This window comes from Carcharhinus amblyrhynchos, chromosome 20 (genome assembly GCF_965287045.1).
Source record: "Carcharhinus amblyrhynchos chromosome 20, sCarAmb.v2.hapA, whole genome shotgun sequence".
Taxonomy (NCBI): domain Eukaryota; kingdom Metazoa; phylum Chordata; class Chondrichthyes; order Carcharhiniformes; family Carcharhinidae; genus Carcharhinus; species Carcharhinus amblyrhynchos.
The window spans coordinates 23,213,120-23,233,075 of record NC_137343.1 but is presented as its reverse complement, the minus strand read 5'-3'; the positions used below and the strand labels follow the sequence as shown (position 1 = coordinate 23,233,075).

At 41.2% G+C, this 19,956-nt stretch overlaps 1 protein-coding gene across 1 annotated transcript in view; it reads left to right on the top strand.

The window, feature by feature from the left end:
- The window catches only part of emid1 (EMI domain containing 1), a 355,515-nt gene that overhangs the window by 173,317 nt on the left and 162,242 nt on the right, over positions 1 to 19,956 (top strand). The window lies entirely within an intron of this gene.

Here is a 19,956-nt window from a genome sequence, read left to right as displayed (position 1 = left end):
TAGAAGCTAGGAGGAGGAGGTCATTTGGCCCTTCGAGCCTGCTTCGCCATTCATCACGATCATGGCTGATCATCTAACTCAGTAGCATAATCCTGTTTTCCCCCCATAAACTTTGATCCCATTCGCCCCAAGTGCCAATGCAGTCATGAATCCATATGGTACAAATGGACCACCAGTTTTCACAGAGTTCTGTCTGATTTTAATTTTGCAGCTTAACACAAAGGCTCTAGCCTGAAGACTCCACATCCAGCATTCTTTTAAACCAGTTACCTTGAATAGATAATTCTGGTTTTAAAGTAACTGTGATCAGGACATTTAAGCTACCACATCTCTGTTAGGACTTTGTATCCTTCCATCTCATGTGATTGGGGATGTAAAAAGGTAGAGTCGCCATAGTTGCCGATGACCATAGGCTCCTCTCCCTTTGAGGGGGAGAACTGACTGGTGGGTGATTTAACGTGAGGATCACCACATCTCAGGTGAGAGGCAAGTTTGGGAAGGCATCCTTCATGAATAACCTCAGCCAGTACGGGAATTTAATGCTACTGGCATCACGAACTAACCATCTAGCTAACTGAGCTGTGATATAAGCCTTCCAGAGCCATTTCTGTTACGTTCACTGCTTTTCTGCTTTCTTTTTGCATCTTCTCTCTCCAATACACATCAATGAGAGATTCACATTACAATATAAGCAAGCAGTCCCAAATTTCAAAAGCCCTCAATGTAAATCAAGCTGTGTTTGATTTACATTGTTAGCATGCTTAAAATAAAAGTGTTCAGATGAAAGGAACTAATAAAATTAAACATAGATAAACGGAGAGGATTGTTTTAGTAATGAGCCCTTTTGGGGGATTACTCATAAAAGGAAAATATTAAATTTCCACAATTATGTTTGCAAACTTCTTGTGCACTTAAATCAATATGCAAGATGTTGTGTCATAATTCTGTTTCAGTACAAGTTTCTCAGCATGGTAGCCAGGCTGACACCACTTATAAATATTTAGAACTACAGTTCCTTGAGCTCTGCATTGCCAACTATCATCATACTGTTGGATGATTTAACTTTTGTTATTTTGAACTCCTTTAAAAACTGAGGCCCAAAATGGTTTTGAACTCTAACGCAAAGTGACAAGCGGAACTGATGGACCCTGATTCAATTTTGCTTCCCTTGTTTAGGCTAGGTAATGGACTTCAATATCAAACCTTCCTCAGTCAAATGTTGAAGAAAGACTTGTGATTGCCATTCTCTATTGAATATGGGCCAAGTTATTGTCAAATCTAGATTGCTCGGATAACTGATCCTTACTCTAAAACAGGAACGGCGAGGATTCTGTAGTTAACATCAAGTTTCTGTGTCATAGCAAACCAGTGAAACTCTTGAAAATAATCTCACCTGCACGTGAACTCAGAACTCGAGTGCCAGTTTATATTAATTTTTGGAATGATAGAGGATTTTCTTTGCACCAAAAGAAAAGCATTGCAACAAACCATTCAATGATTTACTTATTTTCTACCAGCCCCAGTTCTATAGCTTTCTTTCTGAAGCGAATGACTCAAGTTGATAAAAGCGCTAGTAACATTACTTCCGGATTATTAATAAATGTGCAAATAATGCTTTGCGTTTCACATCAGCTGTGTGATTTATTTTCTGAGTAAAGCAACAAACGTGCAGCAGCAACATTGATGGAGTAAAGTGTTTATACTGTTAGACTATGAAATTACTTGGCCTTAAAACCCACACAAATGTAATAGCTGAACAGTAATCAGCTTAAGAAACTGGATCAAGTTGGTGAGCCCGGCACAATTTCCAGGCCATTATAGTTAGGCTAAACAAAAGGGTAATCCTTGAAAAATGTGGTTACCATAGAAAATAATGAGGGAGGGAAACTGGTATTTAACCTAATTTACATTTTTTTAATATGTCAATCTTATCATCTAGTTATTTTTTTCCCTCCCTTTGCCAGGCAGTACTCCTGAGCTGTGAAGCCAGAACTTGCTTGCCTCTGGATCTCTCGTTCTGATGCAGGAGGCAGGGAGGACTTAAATTGATACAAGCTAACAGGCCCTCCTCCCTATTCCCATCTCTGCTCATTGTCTTCCCAGAGAACTCTCACTGGCAGCAACTCATGAGAGAGCAAAGACTCTTTGGGCATGAGCCAGAGTCCTTTCACTTGTCGATACAGAATGGTAGATGAGATATGATAACAATTGCATTTTATCTTCCTGCGCGCACAGAAAGAAAGCGTGAAATTGTACCAAAAATTGAAGTCTAAAAATTCTGCAGCTGTTTTTCTTGCTGCAGATTTGGCGGGAGATTGGCTGAGCTCTCAGGGAAATGGTATCAATGGCTATTTTCAGCTGTGTACATTGTTACTCTTGAGGTTCCATTGAACAGCCAAAATTACAGCGAAGGATGAGGAAAACCCCACAGAACTTCAGGGCCAAACATTCAGTCAGGATCTCAAGCAACTTATTTTTTTAAAAAGTGGTTATAATTCCGTCCAACTACAAAACCATGATGAGACTGTTTCTTGTGTTAACTCCTATAAGCTCAACCACTGCACACTTCAAGAAACCTCAGCGAATTAGCATGTGCTGAAACTAAAGATCATTTGGTTTTACTGAGAGAGTGGGAAAGACTCGGGTATGCGTTTGTAATTCCGCCTGTGACCAGTTTCCATTGTGAACTGTACCATCAGGGAGAAGCAAGATTTCCTGAGGAATATTCCTGAGGAAAATTCCGGGACAATTCACTATTGGGAAGAGACCTGTGTGTGTCAGTTGGAATCTGTTTCCACTTAGAGGTGGTGGGAGCATTGAGTCAAAATAAAAGTGCACGGCACATGGAGATATGATGGTAAAACTCAGTCTTGTGAAGTTGAAGCATTGCTTTTGGCAGGTTAAACTGCCAGGAGGCGCAATTCAGGCTTTGGTCAGTGACTAAAAGCCAGTAATTCCCTCATTTTGGCATTCATTGGTGTCAGGAATATTGAAATGAGTTCTGCTATATGACTACTTTGAATGCAATATAACTAAGCAACAACTTATCAGCTAATTAGCAGCTTTTGCTCAGTCTGAAAGTTTTAATACTAGCAAGTGGATTTTTTTAAAAACCTGTGCGCACAAATAAGGATGTCACACAGCTTATTCATTGAAATGAGTTAGAGAGTACACAATACTGGCTCTGGACTTATTTCTCGTGGTGCCTTCAGCAAGAGGGCAGGGATTATATTCATGCTTATTAAATATTTGAAGGAGATAAGAATTGCTGGTATAGAGGAAGAGAGACTAGCTGGATTGCTCTTCGAAGGAGCTGGCATGGGCCCAGTGGACAGAGTGGTCTCCTGTGCTTTGCCATTCTGTGATTCTATAAAAAAGCAACGGTGGTATTAATATCTGGTTATGTAATTTTCAACTTGTGGTAGGCCCTTAACTCCAGTAGAGATGGAATTTTCCTCTGTTTACCCAGAGTGCGCATTGCTGTAGCAGCATGCTCTGTTTACATTTATGCTGTAGTTATGGATAGTGATGGTAGAGGCCCCCACATCTTTTGCATGATGTGGCTGACCAGAAATCTATCCCGCTATTAATACTTGCCACCACGAAGGATTTGCAGGTTGATACTCAATCTGTTCGCCCACATTATGGACACATCTTCCTTGCCTGTCAAGTTCTTCGCAGGTAGAACTCAGACCTGGAGAGAGGCAGTGATGCTACACTATACAAGAAACAGAAGTAGGAGTAGGCCATTTGGCCCTTCAAGCCTGCTCTGCTATTCATTTTGATCATGGCTAATTGTCAAATCAATATCCTGATCCCACCTTTCCACTTTCTCCCTTTAGCCCCAAGAGCTATATCTCATTTTTTCTTGAAATCACACAATGTTTTGGCCTCAACTACTTTCCACGGTAATGAATTCCACAGATTCTCCACTCTCTGGGTGAAGAAATTCCTCCTCAGTTCAGTCCTAAAAGGTTTATTTCTTAACCTCAAATTATGACCTCTAGTTCTGGAATCCCCCACCATCGGGAACATACTTTGTGAACCTATCCTGTCTAATCCTGTTAGACTTTTATAAGTTTCCATGAGATCCCCTCTAACTCTTCTAAACTTCAATGAATACAACCCTAACTGACTTGATCTCTCCTCATATGACAGACCTCCTTACCAGGAATCAGCTTGGTAAACCTTCACTGTGCTCCTTCCATAGCAAAGACATCCTTCCTTAGATAAGGACATCAAAACTACACACAATACTTTAGGGTGGCCTCACCAATGCCCTATATAATTGCAGTAAAATATCCCTGTTTCTATACTCAAATCCTCTTGCTATGAAGGTCAATATACCATTTGCCTTCTTGACTGTCTGCTGTATCTGCACACTTACTTTCAGCAACTAATGCACAAGGACACCAAGGTCTCACTGAGTATCCACCTCTCTCAAGTTACACCCATTCAACTAATAATCTGACTTCCTATTTCTGCTACCAAAGTGGATCCACATTACACTGCATCTGCCATGCTATACCCAAGCACTCAGCCTGTTCAAATCATGCTGAAGCATCTCTGCATCCTCATCACAGCTCACCCTCCCACCCAACTTTGTATCAAGTGCAAATTTGGAGATAATACATTTAGTTGTCTCTTCCTAATCATTAATATACAATATGAACAGTGGGGGTCCTAGCTTAGATCCCTGCGGTACCCCACCAGTCACTGCCTGCCAATCAGAAAAATATCTACTTACGCCAACTCTTTGCTCCCTATCTGCCAACCAGCTTTCTATCCATCTCAAGACACTGCCTGCAATCCTCCTCCATTTGCCAAAACATTATTTGAATCTCCAAGATGCTCTGTGTAGCTTTATAGGCAATTGCAGTAAGTTAAGGTACAAATCAGTTGTGATCTTATTGAATGGACGAAACAAGCTTGAAGGACTGGACAGCCTACCCCAGTTCCTATGTCGTTGCAAACTCCCATTGTTTCACCATGCGATTGTCAGCATATCTCCTAGCAGCTAGTTCTACATAGTTGCTGTAGACCCAGGTTATCCCTAATTGAGGAGTTGAATTGTTCATTGAAAAGTACTCAGTCATTCCCGCAGTACTGATCTGGTGAAGCTTTTGGTCATGCGCGACCCCCAAGATTTTGATGGCAGACAGGGTGGTGGTGGTCCAATGAAGATCAGGGGTTGGTGGTTGCACTTTCTCGTCAAGGCATATAAGAATGTGGTATGAAAGTAACTGACCAATAGTCAGCCCAAGCACTGATGCTGTGCAGGTCCACCTTTAGGCTGATAGTACACTGTTACTTTAAGAGTTATGAATGCAGTCAAATACTGTGGAATTGTCTGCGAACTGCTCCATCCCTGACCTTCTGACAGAGAGAAGGCCATTATTGAAGTAGTGTAGGTAATTGGGCTCGTGACAAGTCCCTGAGAAACTCTTACTTTTTTACTTTGTGTCAGATATGACTTGAGGCACTGTCAATCCTATGGCCTCGGGTTTCCTAGGGTTCCTTGGTGCCACACCTAGTTGAACTCTGTGTTGACGCTGACGGTAGCTACTACCTGTCTGCATTGTGCTTTATAGATTTGTCTACTTACAAATACATGGTTTAGAAGCACTGCAACCCTAGACAGTGTGTCAGGACTGTGATCAATTAATGGCAGAGCAAAGGTGGATTCCACTGAGATTTAATTTGTTTAAAATTCCTGGCAAATGTATCTTGTGCCTGACTGGAGTCAACATTGATTATTTAAAAGGAGCTGTCATGGAGAAATGGGAATGACACAATTTTAATTCTCCCTACCTTTGGCCTCCCTCCCTCCCTCTGCATAGGGAAGCATTTGATGATTTAATCACTTTATATCCTTGACACACAAAAAAATTCTATTAATTGAAAGGTTTACCAAATTTTGTATGTTTTTTTAGGAGTCTTCAGTTTTGGGGAGGAATTTTCCATGCTTACGTTCAAATGTGCAGAATATCCCACATCTTCAACATAACTGGAAAGTTTGGAAAATATTGCAGTTTATTTTTATTCATGGGACTTGGGCATCACTGGCTGGCCAGCATTTATTGCCCATTCCTAGTTGCCTGAGGATAGCTGAGAGTCAACTACATTGCTGTGGATCTAGAGTCGCATGTAGGCCAGATCAGTTAAAGGCAACAGATTTCTTACCCTAAAGGACATTAGTAAATCAGAAGGGTTTTTCTGGCAATTGACAATATTTCCATGGATAGATTCTTAATTCCAGATTTTTTTTTAGTGAATTCAGATTCCACAATTTGCCATGGTGAGATTCAAATTCAAGTCCCCAAAAAATTAGCTGAGTTTCTGGATTAATAGTCTTGTGATTATACCACTAGGCCATCACCCCCTCCAGTGGAAGCATTGTGGATAGGGAAGTGTCTGACAAAGGAGCTCCAAGTTCGCATTTTACAGAAGTCCCTGTCTAATATGATGTGCTAAGGACTCATGACACTTTGTGCAACTTGTATTTGTAAAGCATCCTTAATGTAATAAAAAAGTGCCGAAGCACTTCTCAAGAGCATTATCAAACAAGATGTGATGTTAGATCAGATGACCAAAAGCTTGATGAAATATGTACTTCTAATGTATGTTAGAAGGGAAGTGATATGGAATGATGTGGATGAAAGGAATTACCTATGTAATTGAAAGCATCACCATCGATGATGGCACAATTAAAATTCAAAATGCTCAAGAGGCCAGAATTCGGGTGTGTTCCGTTATCTGAGGCATCGGCGAAGATTACCAAGATAGGGAGGGGACGAAGTCATGGTGTGATTTGAAAATGAGGATGAGAATTTTGAAATCAGGATGTTGTTTAACTGGGAGCAAGTGTAAATCAGAGCACAGGGGTGATAGGGGATTTGGATTTAATGCAGATTAAAGTATGAACAGCAGAATTTTACATGACCTTATGTGTATGGAGCATACGTTGTGGGAGAGCAGCCAGGAGCGTATCGGAATAGTTAAGCCCAAAGGTAACAAGGTTCTGTATTAATATTTGATGCATTGTCTCTGACTACGCAGCAGAAGAGCTGAGACCGGGCTGAAGTCGGGCGATGTTATGGAGGTGGAAATACATAATCTTAGTGATGGCACAAATATATGCTGAGAAGCTCATCTGGGGGTCAAGTGTGACCCAAGGTTGTAAAGAGATTGGTTTAGTCTTGAACCATTTGGAATAGAATTGATAGCTAGTGTTTGAAGTCAGCACTGAAAACAATGGCTTCAGTCTTCCTAGTATTTGATTGAAGCCTTGGCTGATAAGGTGCAGAGCTGAAGTCAGTGCCTCAGTGCTGATTTTGATACCAGCAAAGCACATGTAGGTGTTGACAAAGGAAGCTAACGGAGAGGTAGAAAAACAAAAGAAGAATTTTTAATCAAGTACGAAGAGAGGGAGTATTTGATTCATTATTGTCTCGTGTCTTAGCATACCGTGAAATGTATTGTTTCTTGCATGCGCTATAGCCAAAGCATACTGTTCATAGAGAAGGAAGGGAGAGAGTGCAGAATGTAGTGTTACGGTCATAGCTAGGCTTTAGAGAAAGATCAACTCAATGCAAGGTAGGTCCATTCAAGAGTCTGATGGCAGCAGGGGAGTAGTTTTTTTTGAGTTGGTTAGTACATGACCTCAGACTCTTTTTCCCGATAGAAGAAGGCATAAGAGAGAATGTCCGGGGCGTGTGGAGTCCTTAATTATACTGGCTGCTTTGCTGAGGTAGCAGAAAGTGTACACAGAGAGTCAATGGATGGGAAGATGGATTGGGCTATGTTCATGACCTTTTGTAGTTTCTTGCGGTCTTGGGCAGAGCAGGAGCCATACCAAGCTGTGATACAACCAGAAAGAATGAGTATGAAAACAAAATGATTATTTGCTGTTTCTGTGCATTTCTTAGTAAAGGAGTATTAATATTTGATGTATTGTCTCTGATGCAAGGTCCTTCTGACTTTACAAAGGGCACCTCGCATCATGCTATGTCAGACTCTGAGATCTATTATGGCAGTGAAGTTTAATGGAATCTGTTGACACTATCATATCTGAAATCCAATTTGGTTTTCTAGCTGTCTATTTCTGCCTAATAACATGGGCATTGACTACTAGACAATTGTCTGTTTCATTGGGAAAGTAGATTATTGGCCAGCAATCTTGTCCAAACACTTGACATATTTATCAAAGTAAAGCGATATAATTTACTGTGAAAGCCGTTGGGAGTTTATGCCTTAAACATATATTTTCATTGGCCCGGGTTAAATTCTTGCAATAATGATGTGGCGATCGGATCCAAATCTTCGCCCCCCTGGGAAAGCATTCTCCTGCTAGGGAACATGGATCCTCTCTATAGTATCATCTCAGCCAGTTTCACATTTTCCAGCTCTTAGCTCCATCTGCTGCATGAAATCAAGAAAACTGCTGCTGTCTGACCCTGGTGTGTATTCACCGTGGGAGCGTGAACAGATTGGAGTCTCCTTTGCTGCAAAGCTTTTATCTTATTTCGAGCCATTTTCTCAGGATTCCCCCACTAGCTGCTTATGAGAATATCTGACATACAGTGCTCCAATTGTTTTCCAACCAGATGATTTAGAGGGAAAGAAACACACATTGTCCTACACACACGCTGGAGCATGTTTGGCATTTGTACTTCAGGAGTAATTTGGACCACATTTTGTCTGTAGTTTGCTAACTTTGTCCAGGGCTGATTTATGCATCATAAGGATTTAGATTGGAGCCGTGCAGTGCAACATATAAGACATCCTACGTCTCAATTCCTTCTGTGTATTGTAGGACGCTGTAAATTGAAATAGTCAATAATGTTGTTGTGAAATCTGAGGGTGTCCTCAGATTTGTGTTAGTTGCTTGTATGGGAATTTAATGCAGGGTAAGTGAACTTAAATGTATTGCGTTCGTTTGCAAACTCCTAACAAAGTTGGTTTGATTGAAGTTCCTTGATATTGAAGTGTAGATTTGTCCAAAAAACTGGACAGTAATTGGATGAGGGAGATTTGCTTTGACTAGAAAGACTCGCAGATTAACAACTGTTAATGTTAAACTGTTAATATTGAGTTTCTATAACCTAATCAGAATCTGATGTTGTCAGAAACTCTTATTACAACTGACTATTAAACAAAGAGCTGCCTAATTTACCAAAGAAGGATTTGGCACACTATGGATGCTTGTTTTTAAATGCACAGCGTTTTTGAGGGGTTTTCACATACTTTCCCATCATTAACCACCTACAGTCTAATGGATTTGGGGTTTGGCTTCCTTCTGTGTTATCTGTGTTTAATTAATGTGTTTTTTTGTCTGCTCCTCTGACAATAGATGCTCTGATTTATTCTGAACCCTGGATATAATGAAACAGTAAACCCTCTTAATGCAGGCAACTTAAAACTAGTCGGCAGACAGACAATTTATTGCAGTTATAATTATTTTTTGTGCGTTCTGACCTGTTGGGTACAGTTCTTTTAGGTTGAGAAGGTTTTGAAGATGAATCATGTTGTGTTTTCAAAATAATTCACAGTTTTAATCTTGGCAATTTGTGTTTTTCTACTGCACAGACAAGAAACTCTGCCGGAGGGTAGTTATACACCCACGGTTGTCTTTCAATATCCCAACATGTGCACTACCCACCTTGCATAGAGCACTACAACAAGGACCATTCTTTCATTGGCAGAATAGAGGTACTACCTTTAACAATGGCCTACCCAAACTTTCAGCCAACTGAGTGCTATAATGAGACAGAATTTGGAATAGAAATAAAGTGGTTTGGATGATGTTATCCGTCATGTTCGTGTGTGAAATCTGTGCTGCCTAAGTGAATCGCAAATTTTCCAGTGAAGGCATACAGTAGGACACTCGACATTCTAGTCCCACTATCTCTACTTTATCAAAAAACTACGGAAATTTGGCATGTCAGCTACAGCTCTCACCAACTTTAACAATGCGCCATAGAAAGCATTCTTTCTGGTTGTATCACAGCTTGGTATAGTTCCTGCTCTGTCCAAGACCACAAGAAGCTACAAAAGGTCGGCAATGTAGCCCAGTCCATCACACAAACCAGCCTCCCATCCATTGACTCTGGCTATACAGCATAATTAGGGACCTGGACATTCTCTCTTCCACCTTCTACCGTCGGCTGCCATCAAACTTTTGAATGGACCTACCTTGCACTATGCTGATCTTTCTCTACACCCTAGTCCTGACTGTAACGCTACACCTTTCCTTCTCCCTGAACACTATGCTTTGTATAGCGCATGAGAAACAATACTTTTCACTGTATTTATACATGTGACAATAGTAAATCAAATCAAATCTTTATCGTAAAGAAAGTACAGCTTATCATCTGAATAGAGTTTAACCTGGTCTGAAGATTGTGAGAGCGAGTCTATTTAGATGCTGAATTTGTCATTGGATACCTAAAGGTTATTTTAGTTACGATCGGATTAGTTAGTGCCTTTGATCTAGACAAATGCCCCAAATCAAAGAAACGCGAATTCAAAAGAGACCGAGACACAAAAAAACAGATATCAGGACAACCACAGAATTGGTCAGTGAAATGGGATTTACAGATGATCTTAAAGGAAAGGTGGAGGGGATTAGAAAGGGGACTCCAGATTGAAGGACGTAGCAGTTAGGTTGGGGGATGAAGGGGGTTGCCAATGTAGAAGAGATAAAGGACCAGAGTTTAAGGTGCGGTGAAAGGCTGGCGAGATAAAGGCGACTTCAAATACTCTTATACAAATACTTTCAGATTCTGTACGTACATTTTGATGAAGGGACTTTTTAAATTTATTTTCTATTGCATTAAATGTTTATAGTCAAATACTTCAAAGTTAATCAGCTTTGGACTCCTATTTGTCTGACTTAATCAGGCTACTGAATGGCTGAAGGAAATTTCCATTCAATCAAGAAAATCCACTCTTGACGCAACTTATGCGTTAAAAGGAAACATAAAAGATTCTAAACACTGAAAAGGCGCCCAATGCAAGTTTATTTTATGAGGAAGGGGAAAAATGTTACTTTGAACAAGATGCCAATTTGTTTCAAATATCTTGTGGCTACTTAGCCCTTAAATTCTTTGTATTGTTAGGAAAATTATGGAAACAGGGAATGCAACTATCCTCGGAAGAATTCTAGCAATAAAGGCCCTTGGCACAATGACGGTTCCTTTCTCTATTTGCTGCAACTGAAGTTTGTGATTTAAACTTCTCTTTTGCTGGTGTCCAGATGGGGAGATCCTGTTCATTATTTATACTTCAGATCTAATAGAGCTTAACAGAGGACGTGTGGAGAGTATAGTTATACTCGTGAGACTTGAGCAGGATGGAATGCCAAGGTGAGTGTTCAAAATTGTGGGACAGAACATTCCTCCTTTGTTTTCCTTCTTTTCCTGCCTCACGCTGGGGTACAGTGGAACCCCCAGTGTACAGCCTCACAGGTATGGACGGCTATCTGCCATTACAACAAACGCCTCAGCGCATTTAATGTCAAGAAACAAACCAATACATTTTACTTAAGTTCATTTATTAGTGTCACAAGTAGGCTTACCTTAACACTGCAATGAAGTTACTGTGAAAATCCCCTCGTCGCCACACTCTGGTGCCCATTCGGGTTCACTGAGGGAGAAGTTAGCATGGCCAATGCACCTAACAAGCACTTCTTCTGGACTTCTCACCATAATCACAAAAATGGACTATTGAGCCTAATGCAGGCACGGTACCTCACTCAGATCAGATTATCCACAAAAACCAGTGGTGTCCGAATACCGGGTTTATTTCTAAGCAGGCCACGCACAAATTTTGAACGAGTGAAATAAACTTGTGGCCTTGTTCGAGGTGTTGCTGCATTGGCACGTGGGGTGCCGAGTAGCTAACCGCTTCTCGCGCCTGACATTCTGAGCGACCTAGCGACCCTTGACTCCTACCTGACCCATCTCGGAAAAGTGCGGGGAGTTGCCACATAGAGTGTGAGTTCACAAGCCTGTCATTTCCCCATGGCTCCGAGTAGCCAGAGATGGATAAGTTCACCCAGGAAGAACAAAAGACTCTCGCAAAATCCAATGAGGTAGAATATTTGGCTATGTATTGTACTAGGGATCAGGACATTTGGCTATACTTGCTACAGTACTGAATTTCGGTGCCACGAAGGCCACCCAGATAGAAGTCCACAGGCTCAAATCTAAATGTTGCACTCGATTCCAAAAGCCTTTAATTTCCACAGGCACTGGATGTCTTCCTGCAGCTGGCCCAAGTCAGTTCAAAGAGAGTTATTCGAGAGTGCTGTCCAATCTTGAATGCATTTTTAAAAAAATAGCTTTCAGTTCCAACTTTTGTTTTAGTTACAGTTGTTTTTAACGCCATTTCAATTTGATTGATCTTTTCTCAGTTTAAACAGGGTGCACTGAAGCCGGGAAGTAGGGGGAGGAATGATAAGAGTTATTAAGTCCAATGTGTGAGAGGTCAGTTAACATCAGCAGAGACAATGGCCTGAAGTGCTTTGCACGCATATCACTTAGTTTTCATGTGTCCCCTAGTCATTGAATTATAGGGTTCTGATTTTTATCCGCAACACATGCAAATTCTGAAACCTGGCTTGGTCCTGAGATTGCCAGTTTTGGGACACTCAACCTGTAAGTTGATTTGGTGCGGGGGGGGGGGGTGATCAGAAGCTTGTGCAAAGAGGTGGGCTCTAAGGGGTATTTTCAATGAAGAGCTTAAGGTGAGGAAATGGTGGAGTAAATGAAACCAAGGCAACTTGAGACATGCTGATAGGAGGGGTGGCGTGTAAAAATGGATACAATTGGAAGAATAGAAATAGGGTGTAGGTTGCAGGAGGCTCCAGAGAAGGGGAGTGGTGAGGCCATGAAGGGCTTCCAATGATTTGGAGACATTGGAGTGCCAGGAGACAAAGTAAGTCAGGGAGGAAGGGGGAAATGATTGAACTGGACATCAGGTGTATGACATCGACGGCAGAGTTTTGGCTGAGCTAATGTTTACAGAGCATAGGAGATCATGAAAGATGAGCAGTAGGAATGGATGCCATTGAAATAGTTGAGTGCAGAAGCATCTGAGGCACCGGTAAGGATTGCAGTAGCGGGTGGGTTGAACCAGGATCAGACACAGAATTTTTAAAGGACGCCGTGATCAGAGGAAAAAGTAACCTACCCTCATGGAGGTCTTAGCTCTGCCCACACCCTGCTATCAGAGCCGACATCTCTCTTCCCACCGCCCCCCCCCATTCCCCAATAATCACAGCTGACATCTCTCCTCCCCATCCTCAGTGATCAGAGCCAGCATCTCTTCCCCCAGCTCCCACGTCCACTCTCAGCCCCACCACCACAGATAAATGACTTCCTCCCGCCCACCCCAACGAGGCTCCCACAAGGGTCTGCCCCTGGTAATGCCAGGGCACTACCTGGCCATGTCCCTCTCCCCAGGGGTGTTACATTTACCTTTGCACCTGAGATGGGGCGGTGGGGATTGGGATTCCCACAACAAATTCATATCTAAGTGAACCTTGAGAATATGCCTGAAGTGGGGGAGGGCATTTATGGCGAGGGAGGCCTTTAATTCTATTTAAATGCATTCAAATCAGGTTCATGCCCGTGAATCTTTATAGCAAAATTCACAGCTTCCTGGTTTCACCGCTAGTCCTACGGACAGACAGCACAGACAAGATCACCCCTGGTCATTTTTGTAAACATGTTATGGAGATGCCGGCGTTGGACTGGGGTAAGCACAGTAAGAAGCCTCACAACACCAGGTTAAAGTCCAACAGGTTTATTTGGCAGCAATAGTTTTCAGAGCCTCAAGCTCCATTCGGTGAGTGAGGACTTGTGTACCTTTAAGACTTGATTACCTGTAAAGACTAGCATTCCAACCATTATTTTGTGACTTGAGTTTGTGTGTTTATATGCTCTGTTTGTGAACTGAAATCCCACTCACCTGATGAAGGAGCAGTTCTTTGAAAGCTAGTGGCTTTTGCTATCAAATAAACATGTTGGACTTTAATCTGGTGTTGTGAGACCTCTTACTGTGCTTACCATTTTTGTAAACCCTGTGGGATTTGATAGAGGAATTGTTCTAACCATTGATTTTATCCATCATTATTTCAATCTTTATCCTCTGACCACTCAATCATAATCGATCATAATTTCCTAGTTTAAATTTGTTGTAATCCAGTTCAGGACCATTAACATATAAAGTGAAATTCGAACACCTTGCTTTAACCAATACACTATGCCACATAAATAAAACATATGCTTCACTGTATATAGAACAAAGTAAACAAAGCTTATACAGTTAACACTACAGCTTATACATGCCTATGCCAGTCTCTTAGCTCCCATGAGAAATCTCTCAAATATTACAATATCTTTGTAATATATATATGGGTGGAATGGTGGTACAGTGGTTATCACTGCTGCCTCACAGCATCAGGGACCCAGGTTTGACTCTCGACTTGGGTCACTATATGTGCGGAGTCTACACATCCTCCCCGTATCTGTGTGAGTTTCCTCCTGGTGTTCTAGTTTCCTCCCACAATCCGAAAGACGTGCTGGTTGGGTGCATTGGCCATGCTAAGTTCTCCCTCAGTCTACCTGAACAGGTGCCAGAATGTGGATTTTCACAGTAACATCATTGAAGTGTTAATGTAAGCCTACTTGTGACACTAATAAATAAAAACTTTCAAAAAACTCTTATTTATTTACTTTTATAGGGAGAAACCAAAAGTATACCACAATCTTCAGGAAACCTTGTTTAATTCTTTTCAGTTCTAGCTTTTCTCAAAGGTCAAATTTACATTTATCATGAAAATCACCGACACGTTCTCAATTCCAATGCGGCTTTCAAGAAACACTTTCCAAAAGCTTGACAAATATTTTATACATTATAAAATAGAATAGTTGAAACTCAATAAAAGACAAGCATTTCCTGACTCAATACTTTCAGAATAAAATTGTGGACTTTACACTTGAGTTAATATCAGTCTCGTACCGGAGAATAAGTAACATATTCTGGAAGATTTTTAGTTTGTTTCAATGACATTAAAAGACAAGTGATGATATTACTAATATATCCTGTCAAGTTTTATTGATTGTCAAGTTACAAAACAGTCGTTGCTATTGATTATGTAATCTTCAGTCTTTTGTTCTGGTTGGTCTTCAATAATTGCAACCAAAATTTGCTAACATGTTGGTTACTTTTTTTGCCACAAGACTTGGTGAGGATCACTGTAGATTTTTCCATTCATTTCAAACTAGGCCACCTTCAGGCTTTCATTCCTTCACATCAATCAAACTGAGATTCGAGATTAAGCCTCACTCTCATTCCACATGGAGTTAGTTTTTTGCTTTGAACACAGCATAGGTCTTGTTGTTATTTACTTAGACAGTGGAAGAAACAAAGGTTTTTGACCACATGGATAATGGCTAAGCTAATGTTGTTTTAAGTGGAAAGAAACATTTAGGCTGGAATTTTGTAGCCCAGCCACCCCCAACCCCCACCCCCGGCCCCTGCTACAGTTTGGGTGAGTTATTAAAATCTCCATTCACATCAGCAGGACCAGAAGATCCTGTTGGTGTGAAGTGCTGTAAAATTCCATCCATAAAGTCTTTGTTGGTCGTAACGCAAAACTTATAACGTATTTTACCAACAGATGTACTGTTTGATTATCCAAGTGCAGAAACTTACATCCATCAAAGTTTTCAAAATGAGTCATTGGTTTATTGGTATATGTTTTTAAGCACAGTCAGTAGATTCACAACACCAGGTTAAAGTCCAACAGGTTTATTTGATAGCACGAGCTTTCACATTAAACAAACACCGCACTCACCTGATGAAGGAGCAATGCTCCGAAAGCTCATGCTGCCAAATAAACCTGTTGGACTTTAACCTGGTGTTGTGAGACTACTTACTGGGCCTACCCTAGTCCAACAGCGGCAACTCCACATTATGTTTTTTAAGAGCATTCTTATAAGCTTGAGCTGGGCAGGAGCACCAGAAAGACAGGCTTCAATGAAATGAATATATTTTAATCCTCTTTTTCTGATGCTTCTTTTGATAAAGTTCTTCAGTAACAGATGTACAAGATGGAATCCAGCACAAACAATGCGCAGCATCTCCACCATTCTGAATTCTTTCCTAACAGCAGAGATGACCAACTGACAGTATTATTTCAATCCATCATTGCATAAGCCAATATCTGCCAAAATTCATTTTTAGTTTTGAACAAAATAACCACCCAATGTTTTGAGGGGCAAAGAAGACAGCATCATCTGTATTAGTTATACTTGCCTGGCTCCACAGTTATCATGGTTGCAAAACGTAAAGTTACAGTAGTCCCAGATGATTATAGGCCGTGAGTGCTGGTCATCTGATCTGAGGATCACCACAACTTGGGTGCGGGGCAAGTTTGAGAAGGCAGGTCTTCATGGATAACCTCAGCCAGTACAGGAATTGAACCCATGCCGTTGGCTTCGCTTTGCATCACAAACCAGCTGTCCAGCCAACTGAGCTAAAGCAACATGTTGTGCGTACGTATCTGATGCTGATTAAAAAAAAAATTCCAAATGCCAGGAGTCTCTTGGTAACACAGCAACAGACACTTACCTGGTTTTCAGGATATAATCAGTATTAGTCAGTTCTGAGCTATGTCTCAACATTAACATGAAAGGACAGGGGATTGTGCACCTTTCTGCCTCATGGTTATTATACTACAACTCTACCCCTCACCCAAAGAAGTACCGGACACTAAATCTTTATCCTCAGTTATGTGAGTTTACTTATTATTGGATGTCACTTTTGTTTAATTTGGAATAATATCAGAGCCACGTAATTGATGTTAATTATAAAGCGCAGAAGCACTAGTTTTCCTTTCTTGGGAGCCAGTGAAGAGGAGAACTGGCTTGTCCGCACCAGTTGGGGAAACAGAATGTGAGTGCTGTAAAAACTGTACAGTGGCTGTGTTTGGTCAGTCAGCTATAAAGTAGCAGCTTGTTAAATCACCTTTTTTGCTTCCATTCAGAACTGGTACCTGAATGGTTCACAGACATGCATGCACAGCTGGGTGCCTCATTTAGATTAAATATAAATTGCAGATGTTCTTTGTAGCTGAGTTTATGAAGAATGGTTTACAGGGCTTCTAGGTTCAAACACAGAGGTTTAGAGACTTGTATTTTCCTTTGCATTAAAACATTTTCTAAATTGATTTTTTTTGACAAGTGCCAGTATAATTGCCTCATGATGGTCTTCAAATATTTATTTGACTACCTCTTTCCCAGCTGAATGTTTAATTTCTTTCAATCCCTACATCATTCTCCCCAACCCCTGGCTCACATTGCTTGATTCTGAAGACTGCTGGGGGAACCTATCAGCGTAACGAGCAATTAGAATGTGAATAATGATAAACTGGGTTGAAGCACTGTTTCTCTGCTCAGACCTTCTGTCGGCAGCCTCTTCCTTCATGGGGTGACTGCAAGTCCGAACCTGCTCCTTCCTGTTTTCCAGCACAGCGTGTTGATGTACTGTGAAGACAATGTGCAGTTGTTCTTTTTTTTCCACCTTCAGAATCTGAACACTGATGCAATTTTTCCAAATAGTCTCATGCTGCTTTCTTCTAACTTCAGCTACAGCGCAGTCCAACATCTCCTTTGGCAATGTACAAAAAAGTTAGAAGTGTAGCTATAACCATAGTGTTGTTTGGAAGGGAGTTCCAAGATTTCATCCATTGACAGTGAAGGAACAGCGATATAATCCCAAGATAGATCTTAAGATATAGGAGCAGAATTAAGCCATTTGGCCCATGAAGTCTGCTAGTCTGCTCCGCCTTTCAATTATGGCTGATAGGTTTTTCAACCCCTTTCTCCCACCTTTTCCCCATAACCTTTGATCCCCTTGCCAATCAAGAACTTATCTGTATCTGTCTTAAATACACTCAATGACCTGGCCTCCACGGTCTTCTGTTACAATCAGTTCCATAGATTCACCATCCTCTGAAGAAATTCCCCCTCATCTCGGTTTTAAAGGGTCATCCCTTTATTCTAATCAGTAGAAGAGACTGATCCTAGTCGCTCCTACTAATGGAAACATCTTCCTCTCGTCACAGCCATTTCCTGACTGGTGAGTTCTTGAGACTGCTGGGTAACACAGGATATACTGAAATTCTCATTGTTAAGGCAGAGCATAGTGAGAGACACCAGTGAGAATCTTGGAATCCGTAGCCAAAGGAACAGAGTATGATGCCTAGCAGATGACTCAGACTCTGTATCACACACTGGTGTTTTCACACCTTGGGGATTGCGCACAATTTCAGCATTGTAACAGAGTGCAAATCTCCAGGTATTGCAGAAAAGGGGAGAGGAGGAGACTGGTTTAAGGCATCTGAGTTCTGATGGCAGGTTGAACAAGGCATCATTGAATCTTTATGCTAACAATTACAGTTTACATTACATACTCTGTTATATGTAGGTTGGGGTGCGTGCTGCCCCTTTGAGTGCAGGTGATAGTTGGGTGGAGCTCAGCGAGTCAGTCTAGAATTGACAGTGGAATTGCGCACACCTTCAATTAAGAGCTCCCATTATTAAGTCTTCAAGACCTACTTCGTGGTCCTTCTTACACTTTGTATTGTGATAACTGTGCAATATACATACAGTTCCTGATAACAAAGTCACTACATGTGGATCATTTCTGGGATAACTCAAGACTAAAAAAGTGGAAAGTCTTAGCTATGTTGAAGAAATGCCCCTAGTTGAAGTCAAAATCCTTGATGAGCCAAGTGGCTCACAGGGAGTTATATTACATTTTCTATATCTTCACTGTCTAACCAGCTCTGAAGTTGGTGCATGTCTGCCAGTCTGAATGCTGCTTTATTTGTGTTGGGATGGATATATAGTAGCATACTGCAGGGTGATTGCATCTTGTCATCTTCCCGTCACTTGTTGTGGCTGACAGATGTTCTGTGATATTTGGCTCTGTGCTCTTAAATAGACCATAAAACCATAAGATTTAGGAGCAGAATTAGGCCACTTGGCCCATCGAGTCTGCTCCACCATTCAATTACATCAGACGTGATTCTCGTCCTCATTCTCCTGCCTTTTCCCTCTAACCCTTGCTCCCCTTATTGATCAAGAACCTATATATCTCTGTCTTTTGAGGCATTGAGTTCCACAGATTCACCACCCTCTGGCTGAATAAATTCCTCCTATCTCAGTTTTAAAGGAGTGTCCCTTCACTCTGAGGTTGTGCCCTCGAGTTCTAGTCTCTCCTACGAATGGCAACATCCTCTCCACTTCCACTCTATCTAGACCGTTCAGTATTCTGTAAATTTCAATTAGATCCCCCCCCCCCACTTCACCCTTCTAAACTCCATTCTGTATAGACCCAGATTCCTCAACCGCTCCTCATATGATAAATCCTTCATTCCTGAATGCATTACTGAGGGCATTTTTGGCTACCCCCTGATAGCCTACAGTTTGGAAAGAACAATCTCAAGACAAAACTTCATCAATTTTATGGGAAAGCATACTTTATGGGTATTAAGTTTTCAAATGTGCAATTCTGATTAAAGGTTTGTACAGCATCTATTGTGATCAACCTTCACTATTGGTGTGTTTGTGCCTTCCCTGATAAATATGCATTTGTCCAGCCTTTGAGGAGAAAACATACGCGCTTGAATTTTTTTTACATTCTATGATGCCGCATCAACATCATCACTATAGCAACGATCTTCATTACTTCAGACTGAGGGCATAATTTAGGAGGCAATTTTAACCTAAACCACCCTGCAGGAAACTGGCAAGTTCAGGTACAGTGCTGGCTTTGCATCCTGTTGAAGTGAATATTGGGCAGGGTGTTAAGCCCAATAGTGGGGAAATGTGCACACTCCAGAGACATTCACCCGAGGCCAGAATTGAACTCGGGTCCCTG